We start from the raw sequence: 7,236 nt of genomic DNA on the forward strand, positions 1-7,236 counted from the left end.
CGGGTCTTCCGCATCATCCCCTACGCTCCTCGGAGTGTGGGACCTCATCATCATTTCTGTTTTGAGCGTTTTCTCCAGTATATAATACTTGTCATTCGATTCTGAGGAATCAAATCGGCACACAAAATTAATTTTTTTCATTTCACAGCTTGTGATGAATGGTCTTTTCTTTCGAAATTTGATATAGTTATTGAGATGCTTAATTTCATAATCGCATTAAATTTGAAGGATTTACAGTGAAAGTATAATGGCTACATCGTTTGGTTCGTATTAGGTAATACGTTGTTCCACACAAAATTCAAGTAACATGCCTAAATCGCTTCTAAAGTTAAAATGAAAGTCGTATCTTACAATATTATGTAGAAAATAGAAGTTAAATTTTCTTGAACGTTATAGCCCGATTTCCCAGAAACTTCACTCAGTGGAAGAGAGGACAACATAAGAGAACAAAAAAATGGTTAAAATGGCTCTGAGCACTATGGGACTTAACATCTGAGCTCATCAGTCCCCTAGAACTTAGAACTACTTAAACCTAACTAACCTAAGGACATCACACACATCCATGCCCGAGGCAGGATTCGAACCTGCGACCGTAACGGTCGCGCGGTTCCAGCCTGAAGTGCCTAGAACCGCTCGGCCACTTCGGCCGGCTAAGAGAACACGTATGTCGGATTATCCGTAGATCACTTCTGAGAAAAAGAGACCGTCAAAGTTTTCGCGGCATTGAGTTTGCTTTTAGCAACTACACGTTACAATTGAGGCGGCGGGAAAGTGTGCAACGTCGCGCCTTAAATATTTTGCGCCCCGCGTTTGAAACCCGATTATTATTTTTATTTATGTTTTTCGTTTATCTGCCTGTGTCCATAGAGAATTATTACACGAATGTTGTCCAATGTGTTCTGAAATAACGTTATTCTTACTCGTCTAATAATTTTTTGTCTGGTTGAAAGTTGTCTTAACAATTGTAATATGATTGTTGTTATTTATTAAAGGTTCTGCTTGGTAACACAGATTTGCTTACTACCTGTATAAGCTGTGCATCCTTAAATATTTTGCGCCCCGCGTTTGAAACCCGATTATTATTTTTATTTATGTTTTTCGTTTATCTGCCTGTGTCCATAGAGAATTATTACACGAATGTTGTCCAATGTGTTCTGAAATAACGTTATTCTTACTCGTCTAATAATTTTTTGTCTGGTTGAAAGTTGTCTTAACAATTGTAATATGATTGTTGTTATTTATTAAAGGTTCTGCTTGGTAACACAGATTTGCTTACTACCTGTATAAGCTGTGCATGTTGATGTTGTTGTGGTCTTCAGTCCTGAGACTGGTTTGCGTAATCTTTTAACATAATTCCATTATTCGACTGCGAGAATGTGTTGCGAATTCTGATTGCGAGGAAGAGCCTTCAAACTGCCTGTCTGTTTAAACATTCGTAATGGCAAGAATACAGTCTGAATTCAGCACTGTGAATCATTAAACTTCCATAAGTTGTTCCTGTAAATTATCTTCATTCCCCTCTTTTATTATTTACTTCTGCTTTAGCTGCTGCATAATGGAGACACCGTGACAAGAGCGTGGCATTTGCTGAGCTAACGGTAACTGCTGAGAGGCGCCTGATGCGATGCGCTCTCTCCAAACAACAACTCGTATTTTGGCGTGGACTTTGGATGTAATTAATTTTTGATTAGAAAAGTTCTATGTTTAAAGCGTCTCTCACTTTACTTCACATACGTTAATACGCACTTAAAAGAGAATTACAGTTTTGAGGAGACTGACGTGAGTAGTACTTAATTTCAAATGAGATCTTTTGAAAACTGCAACTCGTGAAAATGACATTAACTATTCAACAGTCATTCTTACCATCAAATTGAAATTGAAAATTTTGCACCGCTGTTTCTTTCCCAATACTCAAGCCTATGGATGTCTGAACCAAGAATATGTAAGTACAGGCTGCCCCTTCCAAGTAGAAAATCTGAAACTAATTACCTTAAACTGAAACCTCTTCCATTACTCGTCAAAATAACCATAACAGAAAATTCTTCTCAAAATGCTTCAACCTTTTTCCTTGTTTCGAATAATTAAACAGTAAATCAGTGTGTTCCACTTCCTCAGAATATAGCTGCAACTGGACCACTCGGCCTACGCCGTACTACCACTCATGACGCACCACTCCCGGCGACTGTGCCCTCTCATCTCATGATTAACAGTGCGCATCATTTCCTGCGCATCTTGCAAAGCAGAGATGGTCCAAGTAAGCCTGCAGGTGACACAGCATCTCTGATGACACAGTCTGCAAACAGTACAAACGCGCTTACTCGTCGATATTATCCAAATATTAGAGGAATGCCCATGGAATTACCTACAGCACACTATCATTGTGATTGAGTAAAAAAAAAAAAAAAAAAAAAAAGGAAAGAAACGAACGACAAAATTATGTGAATTTTTTCGGTGATATTTCTGTTGTGTTTCTGAGTCGTAATCAATTGCAAGCACAAGTTTTCCGAGAAGTGATCCATTACATATGGTTTGCCACGACATTACGCTAAGCACGTGAAATCTTCAGCAGTGCTAAAGACGTTTCTTTCCCAAGTGAGATTCTTATGAAGAAATGTCCCTGTGGAAAAACTGCCTTGTCTGTTAGTGTTCGAATGTTTCTAGGTTTGGTATCATCCAAGAAAATGCACCAGATCTTCCTGAACAAAAAGCATAGGACTAAAATAGAACTAATAATACAAGAAATTATATAACAATTAAATATAAGAAAACGAGAATTTAAACAGATTGTAACCCCTGAAAATTGCATACACACATACATAATGAAAGTATGACACTTACTGTGAAGCCTCTTTGAAATTTTATAATCAAACTAACACCCTTGTATCTTCTAATTTTATAAGAAACATTATGTAGTAACATTCTATAGACAAGGGTGGATGTGTGGAAAAATACATCAAAATGAGTAAAAACAACAGTAGGGGTTTCGAACATGGGGCGCATATATGCGAGGTAATTACGCGCTAGAATATATGGAGATCACATCTAGAACTTGGAGCGTCGTTTTCTCAGAAACTGTCGAGTATATGCGGATGAGGCGGGACCCGTTTTCGCTTTCTCGCCTTCTCTTCCATTGAGTGAAGTTTCTGCGAAATCGGCTTATAGCACGTTCCTTGTCCTCGTCAGCCATGAACAGCTCCTGCAAATAAACGCGTTATTCCGCCGTCTGCAAGCACGGAAAGTCAGCACAATACGTTCATCGCGGACAGACGAAGGACATTTTTAACGGAAAACTCGTATCCGAAGTATGTAATACTAAGGAAATATTGTCTATGACAAAGCAGTGAAAGTAATATTGTCTATGTAGAAAGGCATATTGAAAGAGAGTTTTATCTGTTGTCTGAGGGACTGAAACGTCTAAATTTGCAATTCAAGGAGCATGCTCAAATGATACTTAAAACTTTCGATTATTTCTTGGACGCTGCAGAATCTGTTCTGCCATTGAATTCAGCCAATAAAATTCCGCCAACTACTATTTTCTTTCAGAATTTCAAAATTTGCTATTCTCATAGTCGTAGAACTTTGTAAAAGTGTATGGAATTTACTGTTAACAAAGTACATGCCCGACCCAACAGAAGATGACTTTTAAAAAAACAACAGTGCAACGTTATTTGGCAGATGGCATTTACCTGTCTTGGAAGTATTGATGGGAAATCTGGTTCCGAGAATTAATTGCTACAAATGCTTCTTTTCTTTTGGATTGTAAGCTGTCATCGATGCAAATTTTAAGATCGTTCTAGTGAATGTAGACTAATAATGCAAAGAGAACGACGCAGGTGTTTGCGATGACTGCCTTTTTCGACATGCAATAGAAATAAGACTATAGAGACTTAAAGAAGATTTTTTTTGAGGATTCACTATCAAGTATCTGACGTATAATCTCCTAGGAAATAGTGCATTTCCTCTTACGGAATATTCAGTGATGTCTTTTCAAAAAAAAAAAAAAAAAAAAAGACAGTGACTGTAGGTGAAACGAACTATACATAAAACTATCGGTTATCTTGGGCAAGAATGGTAATGTTCTTTCGATTCTATAACACTTATAATTGGAATTTTGCATAAACGTATCAAAACTAGTGTAGAGAATGCTGTACATATTATGAAAGCTATGACCTTACTGCATAACATCAGTCGTGGTCTCGAATCATTTAATGAGCATTAGGTGGCATTTTCCCAGGATGTGTTCCGAAATACAGGATCAAGAAACATTCACGCACTTCGCAATGATATTGCTCACATATTAACAACACAAAAATGTCTGTCATAAAATTTCGTTTTGCGCGTATTTCCGGCAGTCGGTCAACGTCAAAGATTGGCATTCTGTGCAGTTTCTTCAGTGGATAGTCTTTTGGGTTAGCATGCGGGAGGTCGGAGGTTCGATTATGGATCGAGACGAATGTGGTTTTATTTGCTAAATGTAGTCTACTTGGTACGGTATCTGTCACATTAATGGTCATACAGCGATTACAGTGGATACTCTACAAAATATTTACAGTTACATACTACGAATACAGAAATGGAAGTACCATCACTGTCATTCGTCAGCTTTTAAAGATGCCTTTTGCACGTCGTGGACGCGAATTATTTCCCACCACTGATCTACTAGATTCCAAACCTGTTATCTGCATAAAGTACTCCAAGGCTCCGACCCATTAGTACCAACTCTTATTCCTGCCTCTTTCAGGTTCATTACACTGCGTTAGGAACATAATAGTAAATGTCGACTGCGTGTGGCTTAAGAAAAGATGTATACTGCAGTAATATATGATAGAATGGAACTGGCAAATAAAAACTATTATGCCTCACCCCAAAACCGGATCCCCGACCTCCTTCATGCTAACCCAGAACCCCACATACTGCATCACCAGCACAGCACTTGCCTTCTGTGGCGACAGAGGTACTGTAGTTACCGTACATGTCAATACAATGATGCCAGGTTGCCTATCTTTATGTCCATCTACTGCCGGAAGTATACTCATTACGAAATTTTGTGACAGAGATTTTTCTACTGACCTCATGTGAGAAACCCGAGTGTGCGAATTTTTCTTCACCTTATATACTAAAAACGACACAGAAGACAAGTTGATAAAGAGATATGCTTCATCGCCTGCTGCCATGCGAGTGACGGATAATTTTAGACTGTGTTTTGAATACAGTCCTGTACAAATAATGGAAATTACGCTCCTTAATCAGTGTGTTGTACTGTCCGATTCAGCTGCCATACCTTTGCGTTTTATGCAAGCCGCAACGCCTTCAAATGCCGCACGTATGACTCATATTCTCTTGCTCGCTACGAGCGAACTAGTGGACCCACTGAAAAAAAGTGAACAGGACCGTGATGTAGGAAATTTAACGCAGTTAAATGTTGTAAGGGGGTACGTTTCCATTGTTGGCCTTAGGCCTTGGTTTTGGAAGTATTCTAGAAAAGCGTACATAAGTAACCATCAAACGTGACCTCCAGCGGGATCGTATCCAGGTACAAAATTTTGCTACGTCAAATTTCTTACAAAAAGGTCCTGTTAATTCTTTTTGTGGGACTAATAGTTTGTAGTTTGCGGGTAGCAACCAAGAAAATCTGAAAATCTCGTGTGCGATTTTATAAGGCTTTGCGGGTTGCATAAAACCCACGAATAGGGGCAGCTAAATTATCCCCTATGTACTTGTAATACTAAATTTTTGACCACTACTTCTCATATATATTACGATATTAAACGGCGATTATAATTTTTATTTCCCTTGTTCCATAATACGTACGTTCTTGAAAAGCTCTGATCAAAATTTCAGACATTTTAAGATGACATTTTAACTCAAACCAACTGATCGCGTCCGCTTCGCCGCATCACGCGTCGGGCAACATTCCGCGCGTGTGCGCTCATGTATGACAGTTCCAATGCTGGAAGGTGTTCGAAATTTTCACAACAGGCATTTTACGCAGGAGGACGCCTAACCGATTTTCATGCAAAGCACTACTACAGGCTGCGTAGTGTCAGAGATGAAGTAATTGGTTTAAGAGAGGAATTTCCAGTACTCAACAGAAGATAAAGCTACTCCAGCAGACAAGGTGGTGGTGGTGGTGGTGGTTAGTGTTTAACGTCCCGTCGACAACGAGGTCATTAGAGACGGAGCGCAAGCTCGGGTTAGGGAAGGATTGGGAAGGAAATCGGCCGTGCCCTTTCAAAGGAACCATCCCGGCATTTGCCTGAAACGATTTAGGGAAATGACGGAAAACCTAAATCAGAATGGCTGGAGACGGGATTGAACCATCGTCCTCCCGAATGCGAGTCCAGTGTGCTAACCACTGCGCCACCTCGCCTGGTTCCAGCAGACAAAAGAGTGACTATATGTTCTTTGAGACAGCCAAGTGTTTATCGATATACATTGCACGAAACGTGTCTATAGCAGCAGGCTTTCCATGTCTACTGTTAGAAATTCCCATTTGAAATGCTTAATTTACTTCTCATTGCAAATTTATCAACAACAAAAGGTCCCACATAAGTGACTATTATTTAGAGTTTTCTGAGGAGTTACTGTTGTAATATTCCTTGGACAACCATAAATCCAAGTCTTTTTTTGCGTTCGAATGCTCTTTATAAATCGTTGTAAACGGGGATATGGCGCCCACTAAGTGCTCGATGCTAATGTCAGGTATTGCATGGATAACATGAACAGCTATAGCAGATCCTTAGATCAACATCTCCCTATATTATTCTCTCTCTCTCTCTCTCTCTCTCTCTCTCTCCCTCTCCAACCTCATACAAAGATATTGTTGCATTTGTAGCCTAATTTTTTTGCACCCAAAACCGCGTGCAATTTGCTTCAGTACATAATCGGCTCCCTTAACAATGCATTTCCTATGAATTTAGTACCAGGATAAATTAATCTAAAATTATATAGAATGTTACCACACTAATCATACTAGGCCTACACTTAATTTAAGAACATTTTAAACCTAATGAATATAAAATAAATAGATTACAAAACTTTGGAATATGCATGTTTTATGAAGGTCTATCAAACATATTAAAATAGCAGCTTGATGTTAATTAATATTAGGGAATAATTAAACTATTCAGAGTGTCTAGGAAATAGTCGTTTAAACTGTGATACAATGATGCATGTTATAAAATGTGAATGTACGATATAAGTTTTTCGTACTTATGAAATATACTTGCACTGAAA

The 7,236-nt window shown here is 38.7% G+C and overlaps 1 non-coding gene across 1 annotated transcript; it reads right to left on the reverse strand.

The window, feature by feature from the left end:
* Positions 1-6,297: 6,297 nt before the first annotated feature.
* Trnaa-cgc lies at positions 6,298-6,370 on the reverse strand. Its single transcript has one exon. It is a non-coding gene; the product is annotated as a tRNA-Ala (tRNA).
* Between the last annotated feature and the right edge of the window lie 866 nt (positions 6,371-7,236).

The sequence above is a fragment of the Schistocerca americana genome, chromosome 1 (genome assembly GCF_021461395.2).
Source record: "Schistocerca americana isolate TAMUIC-IGC-003095 chromosome 1, iqSchAmer2.1, whole genome shotgun sequence".
In the NCBI taxonomy this organism is placed as follows: domain Eukaryota; kingdom Metazoa; phylum Arthropoda; class Insecta; order Orthoptera; family Acrididae; genus Schistocerca; species Schistocerca americana.